Below are 22454 nucleotides of genomic sequence, written 5' to 3'. Positions count from 1 at the left end.
TCAAAGGCCCTTTCCTGATATTCCTTTTTAGTAGTACTCTTCAATTAAGTGGCAGGCCATCCCAGTCAAGTCCATTTTCTGTGCTAATTGAGGATGAAAAAAGTTCCCTGATCTGGCATTGCTAAATTGAAGAACAAGCCAGGTCTGAGTTTTTTTTTCAGTTTAAAAAATATATAATCATCTTAAACTGTAGCAAACTGTTTGCTACATTTTCAGTGAGTAGTTTGCTACAATTTATAAAACACATGGAACATAAAAATACTTATGTTCAGATTGCAAATTAAGAAAAACAAATGTAGCAAATTGCTTGCTACATTTTTAGCAAGCAGTTTGCTACACTTTACACACACACACACACGCACACACACACACACATATGTATATATATGTATATATATATATATATATATATATATATATATATATATATATATGGGCATGCTATGGGAAATTCGAATCAACTTTGGTCGATCATTTACAATGTCGACCTGAAATGTTGAATCCGAAATTCCGAATAGTAAACCACAATAAAACTGAATACACCAACCTCCATGGTTTAATGTGCTCTACATAGAAGGAGGTGACATCACTCATATCCTGCTATGCACAGTAAGGTACCGTTGAATTCTACATTCAACAGTACTTTAATTCTACTATTTTACAGAAGGGCTATTTCTGCACCCCCACACTCCCTGCACATTAAATATACCAACTCGTAGATCACACTATAGTGAGGAAATGGGCTAAATCCCTGTTCCTCACTGAAGTGTGACCTCCCTCCACAGTCTCGGTACATCGCTTGCCAAAAGGTCGAGTGCACCATGCAACTCAACTAAACATGGTTGACCACTGTTGTTTTGATTTTCTGCCCCTTGAAAATGGTGATTTCGTACATCGGCCGTTCAACGGACTGTCATTTGGGTGAGTCATATTAAACCATATATATATATATATATATATATATATATATATATATATATATATTTATATATATATATATATATATATATAAAGCAAGCTTTCTGAGTCAGGTGCTCACTGAAATGTTGAGCACTAAAACCTTAATTGACATATTTGGAAAAAGGATTTCTCTTTTGTTCCTTTCCTCTTAGGTGCAGTGACTATTTAGATGTAAAAAGTATTAGAGATTACCTTCAAATGAGGGTGCTGGGACAGAACAGTTCCCTTGCAAAAAATATGCTGGTTATTCTCATTTTGTAAAATTTCAAGTGAGAGTCTGACAACTTAACCTGTAGACATTTACACGGTATTTAAATACAAGGTTTGTGATCAACATTCTTGTGATTTGCAGTGCATTGAGCAATCACTAATATATGATTCTGGCTGGGCTGCTGTTAAACATACAGGCTACAGTACCACCGGACTATAGCTCTTTTCACTGAGTTAAAGTGATATTGGATTTTATACATTAAGTAGCAGAGGATGTGGGAGTGGGCAGGAAATTTCCACACTGGAAAAAAAAAAACTTTCATTAAGTATTTTTACGTTTTCACAATATCTGTTTGAGTGTTGCACTGTTTTGCAATTGCAGTTATATGTATCAATAACAATAGAGTTACACATCCAACAGAAAGCTACTGAATTTGTAGATAACATAAATTGATTTTCCTTTTGGGAAGAGTTCATGACAGCAATCTGTCCATATACCTTGTTAAGCATACAAACAAATACAAGGAGACAAATCCTAAAATATAGGCACAAATTACAACTGAAAGATGAAATCTGGTAGATTTAGAAAATGCCCAGCATAAACTTAAATAATATGGCTGCATTTTCAAATACAGACATTGCATTTGCATGGCTTAGATGCAAAGCACACAGATGCTATGCTTTGCTTTATAGATTTATATGCCACAGTAAAACGTTTATAGACAGAAAGGCACATTAGCCATTGTTGAACTGCTAAGGAAGGCACTTTTATGCACACTGGCCTATATTGCTTTTCTAAAACATAGTATTTCTGGCTGTAAAGTATTCTGATTGCCATAGTATTATGTTGCATGTTGTAGTCCAGTAGTGTAGTCCAGATTGGGTCACAAAAGTCAAATAACTGTCATCTACATTAGATCAAAGTAAGCCAACAGTAAGAACATCTCCTGCACGTTATTTAACACATAGATGGACACAGGATGGTCAGATTTTGTTATTTTTAGCATTCCTTTCCTGAAATATCACTTTGCATGAGTTTTGTTGTACACAAAATAAAAGATGTATATTGGGTTTAAATACAAAAAAAAAAAGTTTCAGTAGCCAACATTCAGATGTGGGCTGGATAACCTACATTTTATTTTGCCCAGTATAATAGTTCCAACTTTACAATATTTGCTCACAGACATTTCTCTTACTGGCAATCAGATTCATTTGCTAACTTTGGAATATCAGCACTAACCATCATTCCATGCACAACTGTTGTATCACTGTTGGTAATAAATGCATCTGTGAAGATCTTGTCATCCTGATTTGGCATCTAAGGCTATAATTGCAAGACAAAAGTACTATACTATGTAAGGGTAGCATCTGTCAGAATGCCCGCAGCATCAGTGAGTCAGCAGAGACACTATATAATGCATATATCTTTCAACCTTGATGGGGCAGTAGGGCACTGCATATATCTATATATATATATCTATATCTATATCTATATCTATATCTATATCTATATCTATATCTATATTTATATCTATATCTATATATAAGCCTTTTGTGAATTATGCACTATACTTTAGCCTACCTACTTCTACTACTGCCTGCTATTAGATTAACCTTTGTTTTTCTTTGTTTTGCCCTCTCCGTTACAGTTAGGAATTCCATTTATAGGGGATCACCACTTCTTTCCAACAAAGCATCTCTACACTGAATAGCTTACCCCATCCCTGACTATAGTTGCCAGTCTAGGAGCACAGCTGTTGTAGCATTCAACCATCTTTAGGGATCTGAAAATGAAATGAAGGCATCCAAAGTCTGTGTCATCCACTCCTAGCCAAAGGGATGCTGTATATACCCTCTATCTTCTCAGGGGCAAGAGGCATGCAATGATGGAATGATAGAAGCATGAACTCATACAGTTATTGCCTCCACTTTGTGAACACATATGCATGTGTGACATTAGTGCTGTTCTCCCATCTCTGCTAGAAAGCAGCATTGTGCTGAAAAAAAATTCCCCACACTGCACTGAAGCATGCAAGCTGGTTTATGCTGTCTTGGCTGCACCATATTCTTTAGAATAACCACAACTCCTTGAAAGGGAAATGCCCAAATGGCCACTAAGCATCATTCTCCTTAGGTCCTATAGATAACTGGATTAAGAGAATGAAATGAATTATGGGTTGGCAGTGTCATCAGATGATTATAGGGATGGTGCTGCCAAAACAGCATAAACCTAATGACCAAAACATTGAAACAAGTTTGAATAGTAGTCGTTCTAGAAATCGTGTATATTGCTTTGATTTCTTTAAGGCATTCCTATGCATATACCAGGCTAATGGCCACTAAAGCCTTTATAAGCCTAGTTAAGCATCTCAATTCTATCCCAGGTTCACATTATGTTCCACAAAACAATTTCAAAAAGAAAAGTAAATATGATAAAATTCAGTGATGCATGGAAAGGGAAAGCAACAATGAAGTGAACAAAGTGAGAAGCGTGGAACATACCCACGTGTGTCACGCTTTACATGTTTTACTTAAATGGTACTGAATTACTGTATGTATGCTAGTGTGGTTGGGATGGAGGTACATGCACACAAGCTGCATGAGTGATAAATGTAATACAAGCACTTATATTTTTGGCTTCACATTTACAAAGCATTGTTATGCTTGAGTCAGTTAGACCAGTGTTGTATATGTATATAATTTTATGCTGCTACTGATACAGAAGTTCAGTTTCATACATTAATATGGAAGTACAACTACAGAATAACTGAAAAACTTAGCCACATTATCCTTGGAGTAAAGATGGTAGACTAGTTCCCTGTGGACAGAAGTTCATTCACATTAAGTTCTGTCATGACTTGTGGTTACCCATTTAATTTCTCTTGGGCAGCTTAAAAAGCGAGTCAGAGAGGTAGTTTATATAACTCGCAAAGCACATCTGGTCCAGTGGACAGAAAGGCTTTGTGTAAGACCCCAACTACACCATCAGAATGTATTGATCTTACAATGTAGGTTTAGGTCATTGATTTTTGTACTGTAGGGGTGAAAACATGTCAAAATGCACAGTGTTCCCCATAGCAGTAAATGATAAACAGAGTGCCTTCCAACACCCTGTATGAAGAAATTACATGGAGGCAGAGTTTAACATCACATTGCATTATTACAGTAAGACACTTCATCACTGTACATCTCAGAGTTCAGCAGTGGCACAACCAGTTTTGTGTATTTGTGAAAGGGGCCTGCCTGCCAAGCCCACTAAATTAATGGGACTCTGTTAATTTATGCTATAAACCAAATCTGACTTAGCTGTCAATCATGCAGACATCAAGGGTTTTAGTTATGTTTTTCAGTTCTTCTCTTCATTGCTGCAAATTGTCAAAGATTAGGAATACAAAGGGCTTGCCACCTACAGGTGATAATATCCTCATAGCCTAACCTATCTTGAAGGCATTCCACGAGCCTCCACACAGAATTGTATGTAGACTCCATATCCTAAGAGCCTATGTTACCAGCCCTTGACCATGGGAGAGGTAAGCAGACTCCTGCATTTCTTTACCCATCTCCTTCCTGAGGTGAATCCTCCAGCACCTGGATCACAAATGAACCTAGGACAACCAGGTATTAGGACTTCATCCACCTATAATGCACAGCTTACTTACAGCACAACTTCTTTAGTCTCAGACCACTTTCACTACTTCTTTTCTTGATTTTGGTACATTATTCAGTTTACTTAGTGGTAATCCACACATTTTTGTGTTCCAACTACAGGTATTTCTAGAAGATGGGCATTGCTATGTTCAACAGGGATGGCAAAAACGCTCGTAAGAAATTATTGCTGCAATACAGTAAATAGATGTCATTCCAGTGAATTTTTATTCATACATTTCTTTTTTGGGAGAATTTTTTCCTTTACTGCCTCCTTAATCGTCATGATCAGAATCAGACATGAATTACATGCAAACTGATGAAATCAAGAACAAGAAATGGAAAAATGATAATTTTAATTCCACTGTCTGAAGGCTATCCTAACTTTTCTTCTACAGTAGTATACTATGCACATTTGTTTATAACGGAAGGAATCCATGCAATTTGTTACCTCATAAAATTGATATAAGATTGTTTTAAAAAGCCAACAAATGTCTCAATAGTTGTAGCCAACAAATGTCTCAATAGTTGTATTTCTTTTTAAGGAGGATATAATTTGTTCCCATTCAGCTTGGATCATACCTCTCAGATGTCTAGAGTTTCCTAGAATATCCAGATTTTTGCCTCATATTTTTGGTCTGTTCCTCATAAATGTACACTTTTGTAGATTTTTGTGGCAAATCAGTGAGGACTGATTTCATTAAATAATAACAAACATCTTAGTTTCAGAATTCATACCATTCAGAAAATGCTCGGTAACACAGAACATGTTTTCTAGCAACTTTCTAAGTTTATAAGAGCAATATTTAAAATCTGTCCCTATTTTTTTGGGCTTTGTCCCCCCATTATGTTTGGCTTTGTCCAGATTTTTTGTGTTGAGATTGAGAGCTATAGCTTGAATTGTCTGTAATGCTCTGACTAACATAATAAACTATTCGACAAACTAGATACCCAGAAATGTTTAATCTCTCCCTGATATGACCTTTCCCTCAACTGTCTTACTATCGTGCATGTATAAATGCAGACAGATCCTACCTGCATTTAAAACATAAATATGAACAAAGGCCCATCTGCTGTCATACCACTGCTTCTAATGTACCAAATGGGAACACTTTCCTTTCATTTACTATGCATGATCATGCCAGGGGGTTATCCATTTGAGACTCCACTGCAACATGCATTTGGCATGTGTGGCACCTTATATGGTGCATTAGCCTGTCAAGAACATAGTCCATGGGATTTAGAAACATGCCTACTGTGATCATGCTAAAGCTATAGAGAAGAAGCTGAATTTTGTGACCCAGCCTCCAGGCAATTATCAATTTACTAGCAAGAATCCTGTGGCCCAAGTTGCTAAGAACTCACAGGCACAGCAAGCAATGTAGAGAAGAGAAATGGTGAAAAAAATAGCACTTGCACTCCTAAGTTTGTGTACATGCTCTACATAGCGATGCTACTGGAAAGGCTGGAAGCTTCAGAAAATAGCCTCCAGTGATGTTTATATATATTTTTGCTACCTTAAATTGGGAAAGAATGGGTGTATAAGACAGTAGGAATAGGGTATGGCAAGCAGAGAAACATGCACAGACTTATGGGTGGTGAGAGACCAGTGAGGGGGGACTAGTTTTCTTAATAGAGAAACACATGTTTCTTTATCCTTTTTTAAAGAAATAGGACAAGGATGGAAAGGGAATAAAGGGGTGGAAGCAGATGCAGACAGACAAACAAAACACACAAAATAATAACGGGTCAATTCTGATACACAACCTGGGGAATTATAAATGGACTTAAGGAGGAAGATTGTAGGATCACCTGTCTGTTGCCCACTATCAACGTATGACTTCTTTGTTTTGTAGGAACATCAGGTGCTCAGTTGCAAAAGCTACCTGCTCAAGATATGCCACCCATTATTTTCTTATATCAGTTTGTTAAACAGTAGTATATTCTTTCTGATGCAAGTACTGTGAAAGATTCTTACTTTATTGGGATATACGTTTGGCATTTGCATAAGTACTGTGTTATCAGAGTTATCCGCTGTGGATATAAGCTTGTCTTAGCTGGAAAACTGTTTGGTTCTGATGATGATGGCAGCCATATTCTGGCATGATTAGGAGTCACAATATCAGTGGTTCACTGAGGTAATATGATGGTTACCTCCCCACTCCATTCCACTGACAGAATATCAGTACCTGTGCAACCCACCACAATGAACCAGGTGATACCAGTGGATAGCAACATATAGACATATCTGATCAGGGACTGGTCTCATAACCAGTGGTATACTCTTCCTTGATTGATGCCAGCTCTATAGAGTATAAAGATATGTTCAGGACATGGTATGTCTGTGGCTGAACACACTGTGGAAGTACCATTCATCTATTGGGTTGTTTGTGTGTCCCTTCCCTCTACCTATCATTTTTGCAGGATCATAATATAGGGAAAGGCAGACACAAACACAGGCATATACAAGTGGGATGAGGTAGAATAAGTTCTTTGTGTGAAGGCCTGATGGAGAACATGAACCAGATATGCAACATCATAGATATGTAGCATAGGCAGTCTGTGGGTGCACATCACAGCCAATGAGGTTTTGGTGGCTGTCAACCTCCATCTCTGGTGGGAGACCTGCTGTGAGATGGCATAGTTGTAAACTGGCAGAGCCACCTCCAAAAAATGACCCACTGTTGAGATCACTAGAGAGTGATGTGGATGTACACAGGGACAGGGTGCTCACACAGAGACTACTCATAGCATAGCATAGCTGACATTCTTACTCATGAAGCGCTCCTTCCTCTCTACATGCAGTGGATCATACCTTGGTTTTCCCATGAGAGGGCATCCCCATGAACAGGTACATGCCTATTCTGCACATATTTCTCCTGTGGTGCCGCAGTCTACCAGACTCTAGCACTGTTACACCATCTACTAAGACTATTTCCCAACATACACACACACACACACACACACACACACACACACACACACACACACATACACACACAGACACAAAACACACAAAACACACACCCCACACACATGCACAACACACCCCACACACACCAACCTGCAGACTCCACCACCCCATACTCACGCAAAGATGGATCTACCACCCACTCATTGACAAGTCTATCCATCTCCCCCCAGTTTCCTGATCATTCCTGTCACACATGTGTAGCATTAATCCTCATCAACATAACCCCCCAACACACACACGCACACACACACACACACAAATGCGGACGCACACACACACACAAACTGCCTGTTGTTGACACTTGCCACTGTGGCTGCCATACCTATGTATATGATGACTGTGTTCTGCCCTCCATACTCTGTTATTTTGGTAGCCTATATCTGAAAATTAGTATGGCCAATCTATGTATAGCTCACACTGGGTATAGTTTTCCATGCATCATGTTTTATTTTATATGTGCAGATGTATTCTGGCCTATAATTACACTGCACCTGCCTCCATCTGACATAGTCATATTCTGCAACCATCTCATCTGCAGGCTGCAAATAAGGCATCTCATATGCTGCTGTGTCTGGACATTGTCCTCATGAATTTCTCTTCCCTGCTGTAACTGTTTGTAAATTAGGATGTTGTGTAACATTTGCAAACACTGCAAAGACTTTACTGCATGTTGCAGTGTCATATTGCAGGGCACTGTCAGACACTTCCAACAATGCACTTTCAACCGTGAACCGGGTATGTGACAAGGCATTATATAGCCATTCTCTGACATGTTCTGTATGTTTCTAATATATGTTATTACCCATACCTGCAGGACATATTTGTCATCACCAATAAGATCTATCTGTGGAAAATCACCCCACACAGATACTGACAGAATTTGCATATGAGTTAGATGTTGGAGTTCATGGAGACTGACAAGCTGACCTGCACACACATTGTATATTATAACTCATGCAATACAAACCAGCTGTCAGTTGATGGAGGGAAAGCTTTTACAGTTCATTTGCCCTTGTCCCTTCTCCCCATATGGTTTCTTCATTGCAATGTGTTTGTAGCCTATGACCCACGATATCTCAGGGATATTGGCTATGTCACTAAAAGCCTGCAGAGTGTTGTCTCTATTCTTTAAAAAACATGAAAACCACATATGTTCCCCCCACATGCTATAGCATGGAATCAAGGAACTGGCATAGTATTCCTGAAGTATATACCCAGTATATACTAATTGTGTCCCACGTCAGTATCCAAAAGGTCCATTTAGCTGGTATTCTCAATGTCTCATATACTTTGATGTCAAAAGTAGCAGATACTCCATACATCCCATTCATGGTCCATGTGAGGGCAACACATCTCAACTAGCTCCTTTAATGTGCCTCTATATACATGGCAGCATTCTACAATTTTTTTTAATTATGGAGGGCATGATATGTTTGTGCAGATGGATGACCATATGCTGGTAAGGGTGAGGACATTCAATACCATGACCACTTTCAGTGAGAAAATACTCATGTATATATATATACATGGGTTCCCTTTAGAATCTCGAAAAACTAAAATACTGAATTTCAGTTTTCCGAAATTCTAAGCCCGGAAGCTTGAAATCGCAAAATCTCGAAGTTCAGAGCATCTGTTGTTGTGGTGTATGAATGGATGTAAGTGCAGGTAAGACTGTATGAGTGTGTAGGTTATGGACTGCAGTGTATGTTAGTGTTTGTTTTGGTTGTGATGTGTGTGTGTGCAAGGGGCTGAGAAATGTGTGGGTGTGAGTTACCCTTGTGTGTGTGATTGTGCGGTCTCGGAGTTAGAATATGGGAGTGGGGGGTTTATTTGTATTTTAGGATTGTATGTTTGATTGTGGGAGGAGAGTGTGTGTATGTGGGTTGTGCTTTATAGTGTATGTTCGGGATTTAAGTTTCGCGCTTGTGGTGTTTCGGGCTTGTAAGGTTTCAGGATTTGAATTTCGGAAAACTGAAATTCGGTATTTCAGTTTTTCGAGATTCTCAAGTGAATATATATATATATATATATATATATATATATATATATATATATATATACATATATATATCTCTCTATATATAGACTAACGCAGCAGCTACCTAATACATATATTCGCAGTCTGTATCCCATAACTTTAAGATTTTTCTGCGGTCATTAACCTTAGTGATAATATTACTTTGTACAAAATATATACACTTCTGAATAACTCTGCCATGTTTCTCCCTTATTTGCATTTACAGCTTTCATCGTTTTAATTTGGCTGCTCATTTCCATCTCATTATGCTTCCGTTTGCATATTATGCAGTCCAGGAAATTTCTTAACTTTCCACAGTTGACTCAGTCTCTCTCTAAATTGCTTGTTCCTGGCAAGTGGATGCTTATCATGTAAAATCAACTAATGTGATAGAATAACTGTTTTTGAATTACAGAGTGTGCATTTCTACAGATTCCTGCAAGGAAATAGAGCAGAAAAGAATATGAATTCTTTACAAATGGATGCATGCAAGGTTGGAAAACATATTTAAAATAGTTTATTACAATTATTAACACACTATCCAAATTACCACAGTACCTCTCCTTTCTGCTTCCATCATAAGAATCATTAAGGACAGTTAAACCTATTGTTATTTCTAATCATATTTTATCATAAAAAATGAGATTCTTGAAAACTTTAAATCAGACAGAAAGCTGCAAGTACAACAATTCCTTCAAAATGTGCCTGCAGCTAAAACAAATTTGCTTAGGCCAAACCATAACTTTTCTCCATGTGTTAGCTTTAATCCACTACCTCGTGGAAAAATACAAAAAAAAAGTTTCTCAATGAGACAATTCTATTCGATGATGTCAAAAACCTATAAATGTAAAAACAAAAGTCCTGAATTTAGAATGAGTTGATAATATATTAATGCATATATTATCAAGGGGATAAGTGTATCATGAGTGGCAACAAATACACACACAGAGATGATCAATAAAAATGAAAAGCTCTTAAAATGTATTTTAGCTCTGTCTTTCAAAAATGAGTTGAAGGCTTCATTGAATGACTTGTGAAACTTTTATAACATGACAATTTGTCAGGTAACAAAACTGCCACATTTACAAGATAACAAACATCTAAATGAATGTTCTCTAATTGGCTCCTAATCTCAGACTGCAACTCACTCAAACTAATTGGCATTATGTAATAAAGTTCTCTTAAGGGCATAACACAGGAAAGTCAATCTGATGCTTTGCAGCAGTTTCTCTGAAGTCAGCAGCATGGTGCCTCAGTGGTAAAGATACCTACCACAAAGCTCTAAGGTCTGTGGTTTACTTACAACCTCTATTCTTCATGCAGCGTCTGCATGTTCTCATTTTATCTACAAGAGTTTTCTGTGGGTACAATGGTTTTATCCCATAACCCTAGAAAGTACGGTTGTGTAACATCTTACCATACCAGTGGATGTCCTGCTTCTCTCAGTATTCTTTATCTGTAGGATATCCTGCTGAGGATAGCCTAACATCCAGCCACTAAATCCATAACCTTTACACCTTCCAGGCTTCATACGTCAGACACATGTCCAACGTGCAAGGTGTAAGGTATGAATGTAATGATAAATGCCAAATCCTCTGAAGTGAAGTGCCCCAGGAGAACCAGAGCAACCTTCAAGTAGACAATAAAATGCACAACCAGGAAGGGAATAAGAAGGTGAAAAGAATGGAAGAAAAAAAACTCCACTGGAAGAAGGGCAACAGAATGTATTAGGAGGCAGGAGGAAGGGATGGAATATTGCAACACTGAGAAGCAGGACATCTACTATTATGTTAAGATCTTAAATGATAGTACTATGTCCTTCTTTATCAGTGGTGCAGTATGTTTACTCTTAGGAGAGTACAAAAGCTAAGTATGGGAGGAGGAAGGGATAGACAAGCCCTCCACAAACACATGAAGGATGGCCTTGACAGCTTCTGCCAAGTCCTGGAAATGCCATCCAACTTGTAATGTTCTGTAAAAGTGTGAACAAAAGACCAATTAGCAGTTTTGAAGATGGATCTAACATCCAGACACTTGAAAAAAAATCACCACAAGAGGACACTGTCCTGGTAGAATGAGTTTGAACAGAAGTGACTAGCTGCTTGCCATGAAAGGAATAGCAAAAAAAATTTGCCTTAGGATTCCAGGAGATTGTTTGCTTAGAGACTGTCATAAACAATTTCCTTGCATGAAATGAAACAAAATGCTGCTCAGATTTCTTGATATTTATTTTATTTTACATTTGTTGACCGGGCTAGTCAAACTGGATACATGTCCATTTTCACTAGAGGCCCGGGGAGAAAAGCTCCAAGCATAGGCAGTGACATGACATGCAATTATATACAGTAGTAACATGATTTGCAGTACATTATACAGATTGTATATAAAAAAACTTATACAGGGTTATACATAAAAAACATATACAGAGTCCTTTAGTAAGGCTTAGGCTAAGATCTAATACAGAAAATAAACATAAAGTTTTTTAAAAAAAAGAAAATAAACATAATATAAAAGTATTTATTTATTTTTTTGCCTGGTTTACAGATGTACAAACTTATGTTTACATCTAGTGCTAGCACTTTTAGAGTAAGTAAACTGTTAGAGTTCTAGGAAGGAAATCTTGTTAAATACTATTTAGAGGTTAGCTTACTAGTTAACACTGGTAGGCATCAGACTGACAGAACAGAGAAGTATAGGGAGAGCAGGATGGGGAATGAGATATTAGTCAGTGTTAGAGCAGGGACATAGCCAGTGTGTTTTAAGATATTCTTTAAGGTATTTTTTGAAAAGTGGTGTGGAAGAAAGAGTTGAGAGTTCATTTGGAAGCTGGTTCCAGGTTTTGCCCACTGTGTTAGTGAACAGTGAGTCCCCAGCCTTGTTGTTCTTTGTCTTATCAAAATAATATCTGAGCTGTCTATGTAAATCTAAGATGCATTGTACTTTCTCTCTTGAAGCCTGTGGAGAAGGAAAAAAAAGAAGACGGATGAATTAATTCAAGGGCAAATCATTAACCACCTTGTGCCTAAAAGTAGGATTGGTACAAAGAAACAGACTGACCTGGTGAAAAAATAAAGGAGGAACTGCAATGAGTGCTTGAAGTTTAAAGGCCCTGCTGGCAGAAGTAAGATCCCCCAACAATAAAGTATTCCAAGTACAAGGCTGCAGGAAAGAAGAAGAAAAAGCAAGTTCAAAAGGGGACCAAGTCAATTTTGCAAAAACAAAATTAAGGTCCCAAGAAAGAGGAGTGGTCGTTCTTGAAGACCTGGTATGAAGGACACATTTTAGAAATTGTTTGACTTCAAAACTAGTAGCCAAAATGTGGATTCAGAGGCAGACAGGCAGAAATGTCTGACAAATAAACTTTAACACAGGAATATGCCAGGCCAGAAGAAAACTCACACAAATAAGGAATGTCAGGAACCCCATAGAAAATGGTCCAGGCCATGCTTAAGACACCAAATAGACAATCTTTTCCATTTATTCACATAGGATTTTCTAGTAGTGGATTTTCTAGCTTCCGGAAAAATCCAAAGAACATCCTCAGAGAGCTGGTGCCTTAAAGACAACAGAACCCTATCACTCAAAATGTCAACAGAAGTGTAGAGAAGTGAAGATGAATGAGATATCCCTTGTCTGAGAAGATCCATGCTGTGAGGTAACTTGTGATGCTTGCCCCTGGCCAGGTGAAATAGAAGGGGAGACTAGTGCTGTATAAACCAAAGAGGAGTCACCAGCAAGATTTTGGGTGTGTCCTACATGATCTTGTGAGGGACCCATGGTAGTAGATGAAGCAGAGGATAAGTATATAATAACATAACCTTCCAAGAAAAATATATGGTGTTCAGTTTCCTGCCAGAAGACATGGCACTCTGAAACAGAACTGGAGAAGTGGTCTGTTCAGAGGGAAGGCAAAAAGTTCTACCTAAGGAGTATCCCACCAATGCAAAATGTCCAGAAACACTCCGCTATGAAGTATTCATTTGTGAGGATGTGTCCGGACCTGCCTCTAGACTGTGCTCTAAAGTGACATAAACTGCCTGAAAGAAAAAAATAAACAGGTAAGGCAAAATCCCAAGCCTGAAGAGACGGCGTGTAAAGAAGGTAAGATTTTTGTGCCCCCTTTCTCGTTGATATACCACATGACTGTGTTATTGTCTGTAAAAAACTTTAGAGGACCTGGAAACCAAAGGAAGTGAAGAGCCTGGAGAGCTAGAAATTGAGCCCTCGTCTCTTTGATGTTGACATGATCTGTCATCTGTTAAAGGGACCACAGACACTGGACTTTCATGTTGTTAGATGAGTCCCCCTAACCATGATTTGAATCATCCATGTACAGCTCCTGAGTATGGAGAGGAACCTGAAAAGATAGCCAGAATTTAGGGAAATCTGATGAATCCTCCAGTTGTGCTCAAGCTTGAGAAAGTAAGAGTGGCACTGGATACTCCAGACGGTGTCAATGCTTTAGCCAAAGAGTCTCGAGATACCACTTGCATTTCATCATGTGTAGTTTGCCCAAAGAAACCATGGGAATGGTAGATGCCATGTACCCCAGGGCTCAGAGAAATTCACATGCAGAAAGGATTGGAAGAGGTAGAGGAGACTGGAAATAAGAGGTCAAAGAGGAGACATTGGGAGAGGGAGGCAAACCATCATTGGGATGGACTGAATCCTGTAATCCAGTATCACCTAGTCCTGATAAGGAGTCAACATCGACTTTTTGAGATTGGCAGTGAACCCCACACTGTTGCAGAAGGAGAATAGTGATGTGTAGATTTTGAAGCAGCAGTTGCTGAGTGGGCACTTCAGTTAAAAGGTCACCTAAATAAGGGAATATTTGAATTTCCTGAAGTCTGCAGAAGGCTACCACAGGGTAAAGTCATTTGGTAAATAACTTTGGAGATACAGAAAGACCAAAAGGCAAAACAGAGAATTGACAATCACAGGAAGAAACAGAAAAACATAAAATCTTTCTCAAGAGAGGGTGAATAGGAATATGGAGGTAAGGGTCCTTCAAATCTGGAGATACCAGAAAAGCTTGAGGAAGCAGCAGAGGAAAAATGGTTTGAAAAGACAACATCCTGAATAAAGGAACCTTGAGGAAAAGGTGATGAGAAGCATCATGCTCCATGGCCCCTCCAACCTGTGAACCAGAAACATGTGGAAATAAAAACCTGTTCCCTGCTTAGACAAGGGAAAAGACTGGATGGTTCCCTGTTCTACTTGATCCTGCAGAACCAAAAGAAAATGAGAAAGCTAGCAAGGACGAGACTGGAAAAGGCTAAAAAATGGAGGAAGGGACTTCCAAGCCATAAAATAACAGTGCTGGATGATGGAGAAAGCCCAGTTATCTGTGGTTATCTGCTGCCAAACAGGAAAAGAAAGGGTTAGTCTGATGGACAAAAATCTGGCTGATTGGAAGATGAATCTGGATGTTAGAGGCTCATTTGTCGAAAATAATGCTTTTGGCTTCAATTTATGAGTGAGTTTGCCTGTGAAAATCTACTTAGTAATGTTCTTATAGCGTTGTCTAAGCTGCCTACTGACAAATGACTTAGATGCATAGTTCCTCCAGAACTTGGTATAGGAGAAACAAAAATTTGCTTCAGGTCTTGCATAACTTTACCCTTATTCTGAAGGGTTTTAAACATTTCTGCAGCAGCAGTGCTAAAAAGATTTTGGATATCTTAGGGAGAATCTAAAAATTTAGCCTTAATGTCTTCAAGCAAGGCTTGATGGCTCAGTCAAGAATATCTCTTCATGATAGACCCAGACACAGCTTCCCTAGAAGAGTATAATGTGCATTATCATTGCATTTAATGGAATTAAGAGCTACCTGAGAGGCAGTGCTCAGAAGAGAAAAAGCAGAGAAGTCTTATTGCATATCAGTCACACATCCATAAGCTGGAAGAAAATAGCTAGGACATATCGAGTCATGAGGGTCTGATAATTAGTGGCCTTAAAGTCCAAAGTAGCAGAAGTATACTTTTTCCATACATTTGTATAGAATAACTGTCTTTGTCAGAAGGTAAAAGCTTGGAAGATGATAGCAGTTTGGACGATTTATCTGTTGAGATGGAAACAAAAGCAGGATCAGAGGAAGGACTTCTATACAAGTATTTATGATCCTCAGAGACTTTCATAAAATCTGTCTGACTTCTTAGGAGCCAGAGTCTGAGAGTCAGAAGATTGAAAAGCTACTGTAAATGTGTCCAAAAGGGCAGCTAAAAGAGGAGTGGCTGTTGAAGGTCTGGGTGAGTTCATTTGGATGAGTTCATAATTTCTCTTCTGATCCTCAGAAACCTGTGAACAGACCCACTTAAAGTGTTCCATCATACAGATCACTGTATTCCCAAAGGACTCTTCAAAGTAATCTTCAAAAGGAGTGTCAGTGGACAAAGAATCTACTTCAGGAGAGTGGATCTGGGAGGAATATGCTAAAATTTCTTCACCAAAATCCAACTCTTCATCAGAAGAATCAGAATCTGTAAGTTTCCTAGAAGGGGTGAAAGATTAGGGAGCAGAAGTAGGGACAGGCAACCCTTGTGGGAGTTTCAAGGCCATAAGGGCATTAAAAAATGCTGAGTAAAGTCCTGCCATTCTTTGTGAGGATCTTTAGCCACATGCTTGGTTTTCTGTTTCTTTTTTTCAAAGAATACCTACTTTAACAAATCTAGGAAATTCAAACCCTTGCCTAGATTTGATGAGGGAACCAGACACCTCTTGTCTACTTAATAATTGAGTAATCCACCTAGGTATCTCAGATATAATCAGCCTTGGCTCCCCCACTAGCCATATGCAAAGCTTCAGTGGATGTGTGGATAGACAGCTCTGTGTTGGCCTCCAACTGGGTCGCAGCATTAGCACCAGATGGTTTTCTGGTTCTTCAACCAACCTGAGGGAGACATCAGGTGGATGATGGACAGCAGCAGTATCAGTACATACTTTTACAGCTTTTTTTTTTAAGTAGCGACTAAACTTCAGGGTGGGTAGGTTCGGCCAAGGTATTCTGAGTTAAAAGCTTCAGACACTAGTTTTTCAAATAAATAGAGAGGGATGGCAGATGGCTGCAGCATGTCTTAGGGACATATATCACACCGAGTACGGTTGTGTGTAATCTGCCTCCTATACCTACATTTTCCTTTCCTGGATGACATGGAAAACAAACTACAAGGAAGATAAAAAGAAAGAAAGGAACTCCAAGAGGGCACTTATCTTTAGAAGGCTGGATAGATAAACCAGCTCAGCAAACAGCAAACAGACCATATTTAAGGGTAGCTTTCAGACTGGTAGCAAATAAGTTCGTAGGATTAGGTATCTGCACATCATATATGTACCTTAAGCCTTGCATGTACATCATACGTGTGATGCACAAAGCCTGGGAGGTGTAAAGGCTTTTGTATACTGGCTGGATGTTTGGCTAGTATTGGCAAGATATCCCAAGAGAAAACAATACTGCAAAAGTGATAAGGAAGGGCCATCGAGAGTACTGACTGACCACTATAATGTTCCCATATGACCTGAATTGACCCTCGCTCTTCTCAACTGCATTGTGGCTGAAAATGTTCCAAGACTGAGTTCATTAAAGGTCGATGATAAGTTTACATTCCTGGTTAACAAAAGAATAAAAGTTAAAATTGGTCCAGTAGTTAGAGGTCTGGGAGCCTATGTTGAGAGTGAACTGTCCTTTGATCATCATGAATCTATTATGGTAAGGAAATTATATTTCTTTGCTCAGCTTATACCTAGGGGTATAGCTTCTGGATCCAGGGATATAATTGTTCCACAGTACTTGTCACTCATTAGGCTGATCATTGAGTGTAATGCCCCTTTTAATATGCACCTGTCGAAATGCTGGAATGACCACAAAGCTTTCTCACTAAAGCAACTCAAGGGTTTAAATCTTAAAAACTATGCAGATTGACAAAAAGACTTGTCTCCCTTTTCTGTATCATACAGGCTTCTTCAAAGGCAACCTCTTCTTTGCTTATAGAACCCAAACAGGTCTCAGGACTATTACAAATTTGCAAATCTAATGGTATCATAAACACCCACTCAAGAGACCTTAATGTTTTGTGTAAAATTAACAGAACATGCTGGAAGGATAGGTATGTATCACAGAGAATAGCAAAGTACTTCTGTTAAAGTATTCAAACATAATTTGGATAAATGGATGGGTAATGACAAATTCACCCCAGTTTAGCTCACTGGTCAATGGATATGGAAAGCATGTAATTACATATACACTTGTTCGGCCTGTGTTTAGATATTCATAATGCAAAATATAAAAACTAGCAATTACCATGGGAATGCAAACCACTAGTCTTCTAAGATTTTCATAGGTCAACAGCCAATTAGGAAACTATGAAACTTATGAACTTAGGCATTTGATAATTAGAACCCTAAGGATGAAAGTTATTCAAATAAATTCCCTTCAATCATCTGCATTCAGATTGTTTACCTCTACCATAGAAGTACACACACACACACACACACACACACACACACACACACACACACACACACACACACACACACACACACACACACAAATAGACAAATAAAATAAAGCATGATCCCCAGTGACAACTAAAATGTAAACCAGAGACAGTGTTGAAGTATGCATGGAAAAAGTTGAGTCTATGTCAAATGATCGAATGGTTAATACCCATAACCTCTATTTGTCGAGATGAATAGAACAAATGTTTCCTTAAGTGAACGTGCACTTTAATAAAATTTAAATCACCAAATATGCATATTTGGCCATCTGGTAGAAGAAAGGTACATATAGCATCATTATGTCAACATGTAGTTAAAGAAAACACTGTACAAAACAATCACATATGTATTATGTATTACCAAGTATCTAATCATATCTATTAGCATGCCCTGTGTATAAAAAAACGTAATATAATGTATGAGAAAGGTATATTTTTATCCGCTATTTCTGCCTTATGCATTATTAAAATTATGTTTATTTGAATAGCAGTATCTGTTGAGTTAGATAAGGTTTCATGTTCAATTTGATATTTTCCTTTTATTTTTTGTTCAGTTTCAGATGTAATGTATTTTCAGTAGTCATTTACATTTGTGGAGTAGTTTGATATACTTAAATAGTGTAGTGTGTATATCATGAGTGGTGACTATAAAAAGTGTTCTTTTCTTTTGTTTTTCTATCACTGGGTTATTCTCATGCGTGCAGTGTTGGCCAACTATGTACATTTGGTGATTTAAATTTCATTGAAGTGCACGTTTGCTTAAAGACACATTTGTTCTATTCATCTCGATGAATAGAGATTTGGGGAATTAACTGTTTGATTATTTGACATAGACCTGAAAAAGTTACATCTTGGGTTCTGATTTATTCTGACTTGACCACTTAACATTGTGTCTGCCTAACATTTGAAATTGTCTACCAGAAGAGCTTTAACATTGACCTTTCGTGCATTCACTGACAAATAGGTGGTTTACAGTTAGTACAACTGTAGCCATAAGTGAGTGCAAATACAATGCATTTTAAGAGTCCACTGCTGGAGAAAATGATTCATTTCTGTAGAGTGAACAACATCAGACCTAATTTTCATAAATTACAGTTTGCAAAGGTCTTTGACTCCCACACAAGCTGTGGGGGAGGCGGATGTGCATCCCAGATGAATATGTGAATCAGATTACAAATCAAACTCATTTGATTGAACTAGAACATAGACTAAACTCCTGATGTTCTCGGTTATAACTCTGAACATGATATAAGTTAGCTTCATGTGAGACTAAACGGACAAACTGACAAAAAATCTCAACTCTGAATTAGAATTACCTGGGAAGAGAGAAAGTGAGCACATTCAATCGTTTTCATGCTGAGGTTCTATTAAGTTTCCAGCTGAAAGAAACCAAAATCACCTTTAGACAAAGAATAGAAAAACTTTTGACTTTGGAAAGGCAGAAGACTAGTTGATACTTTTATACTTTAATCCCACTTTCATTTTTTTTTTATTCTAACCTCAAAGATAAAGAAGATGCACTGGTGAATTTCCTAACTATACTACTGAAAACAGTTATTTGAAAATCCCATAGTAAAACACTATTTTTAATGTTTGCATCCTAACATGTATATAGCTTTGATTTTGCTACCAACTATTTTATGTAAATTTAAAGACATATTGCGTTACGCAAGACATACAAAGCAACAGTGTTTTTGAATTACTCAAAAGAAAAATGAAGTATAACAGAATTGTGGAGATGATTCATGACCGCTGAAAATTACTGCAGCTTTGAGTGAGTACAGTGGTGTGGATATTTGGGCATTGCAAACTGAAAAGATGGCTCTGCAAGGCAACAATTTTCATTCACTTCTTCTGATAAATGTAACGTTACAGTATTTATGCATGATGTAGGGAATACTGATAATGAGTGCAAGGAGAACGCTGGATTGAAAGGATGCTAACGATAATCGGAGGTCATTCGCTTTACCATGACTCTGCTGTTGGAGTACATAAAGCGTGTTTACCTGCTTGCCTCAAGGGCAGATTATTTGGCCATGATAGCTGTAATGATATTGTCTGCTGCATTCTGTATAATCTATGAATTATTAAAAATAGTTTTTAAGAACAGTTTTAAACACACTGTTCTGCCAAAGACTTTATCGTTTTTTTTTTTCTCTTTTTGTCCATCCCATGCACCTCTATATTTTCCACATGTACATTATCATAGTTGCTTATTCTGATGATTCTATAGGAATCTGTTTAATTTTTTTGGAGTAAATATATATTTTTAATGTATTTATTCATCTGCTTTTGTTTATCAGGAAAAATGTCTGGGCAAAAAGCCCAGTGTCAGAGGAGGAACAGGAAGACTGCAAGTCAAGAAGAAGAACAAGATTAGGCATAAGAAAAATACATTCTACAATTATTTTTAAACAAAATCACTCAAGGTTATCAATTGGAAGTTGCATTAGACAAGGAAGTAGAAACTGAAAAACTCATTCCCTCCTCTTCTCTCTACCTCACATACAAATACCTCTAAACCTCTAAGTGCAAGAAATCTGGATCAAGTTAAAATTAATGGGGTAAAGATTCAAAATCAGGGACATTTTTTCAAAATTACTCTTACAAACCTTGAAAGTTGCTGGAATAAATCCTTGTTTGCTATCACATATTTTCTGAAGGATATGAGATCTGAAACTCAAATGTCATTATTTATTGACTTAAATCCTCTGTGGATTTACCAAAAAAACATACATTTTATGAGGAACAGACCTAAAATACAAAGGCAAAAATCTGGACAGTTTAGAGGTATGCATCCAAAGTCATTAACAAATAATATCACAATGTCCATAAATATTCAATTATGAATACCCTCAATTCTGTCATCTCCTCCATTTCATATATTTTCTCTACTATGATGTTTCTTACAATTTTCTTCTAAATTCTTCTAAACCCAACAATTTTCTCAATTATATCCTGCTTCCAACACCACCGTCTCATTCTTCCTACATCTTTAAATCAAAATACTAATTAACATATCTTTACAGCTGCTAGCACACCAGCTTTAATTATATCCTGTACTTTATTTCAATCTTCTCATGCAACATATGCATATATATTTATGCACTTTTGTATTATTGTTAATCTGTACTTCTATTCTCTATTGGAGCTTTTCTCCCTAGGCTTCCACTGAAAAAGGGGCTTTGCTAGCAGAGGGAATTCATATTCTACTTGGGCCAGTAGAATGCCATTAACTTAGTATTCTGGAGTTTTGGGGGGGAATGAGATTTTGTTGATGCAGAAGATTGGGGTTTTTTCTCTTTTCTATATTAAAAATGAAGTAAAAACATGACTAGTCATATTCTTAGGTATATAGATGAAAATCACTTTTATAGTGTTGTATTATTGTGATCAAACATTAATAATGATGAAGGGGTTTGTTCAACTTCAACTTGGTTCCAAAGAGCATAGTTTTTTCTTTGGAAGAATTGAAAAGTATTTTTTTTCCTGAATGATTGCTAAGGATTTGTTAGCATTGAAACTGGGTCATGTCAATTGGGGCAGGGAACTAGGGTTCTGGTGTGGAGGTCCAAAGGTATTTTTTATGGAGAAGAAGAGGTTGTCATTGGTGATATGGAATGCAATTTGTGTGTAAATAATTCTTTCTAAGAATTTAGCTAGTTGCATAGGTAAGATGGATATTGGACAATAATGAAATAATATGGTGGGAGGAACTGGTTTGTTTTTTGCAGGGTGGTAACTATTGCTTCTTCCTCTACAGCTGTCTTTGTGTTTTGGGTTAAGCAGAGGTTACAAATGTGTTGTAGTGGTGTGATAATAAAATGAATGATGAATGAAGAATAAAAGGACTGAGTTTTTAGCTATTCTAGGAATGTCTATATTTATTTTCTTCTAATATGTTTTAAACAAAATTGCAGGATAAAAGGGGGTAGTGGGCTCATATGTTTTGATAGACTGAGTAGTAGTAGAAGAGCATAGTGTGGGAAGCTTGCTAAATTCTATAAATTTAATATTGTGATTTGATGAAAGATTGTTTCTTCCTGTAAGTTTATTGACTTCTTTCCAGAACCATGTAGGCATACTAATTAGTGAGCCTTATTGTATTTTTATCAGTTGGGTTTTAAGGCTTCTAATAGACTGCTTGGCAAGG

The sequence above is a fragment of the Protopterus annectens genome, chromosome 8.part1, assembly GCF_019279795.1.
Source record: "Protopterus annectens isolate FY-2018-M chromosome 8.part1, PAN1.0, whole genome shotgun sequence".
NCBI lineage: Eukaryota > Metazoa > Chordata > Ceratodontiformes > Protopteridae > Protopterus > Protopterus annectens.
This window is presented reverse-complemented; position numbering follows the sequence as displayed.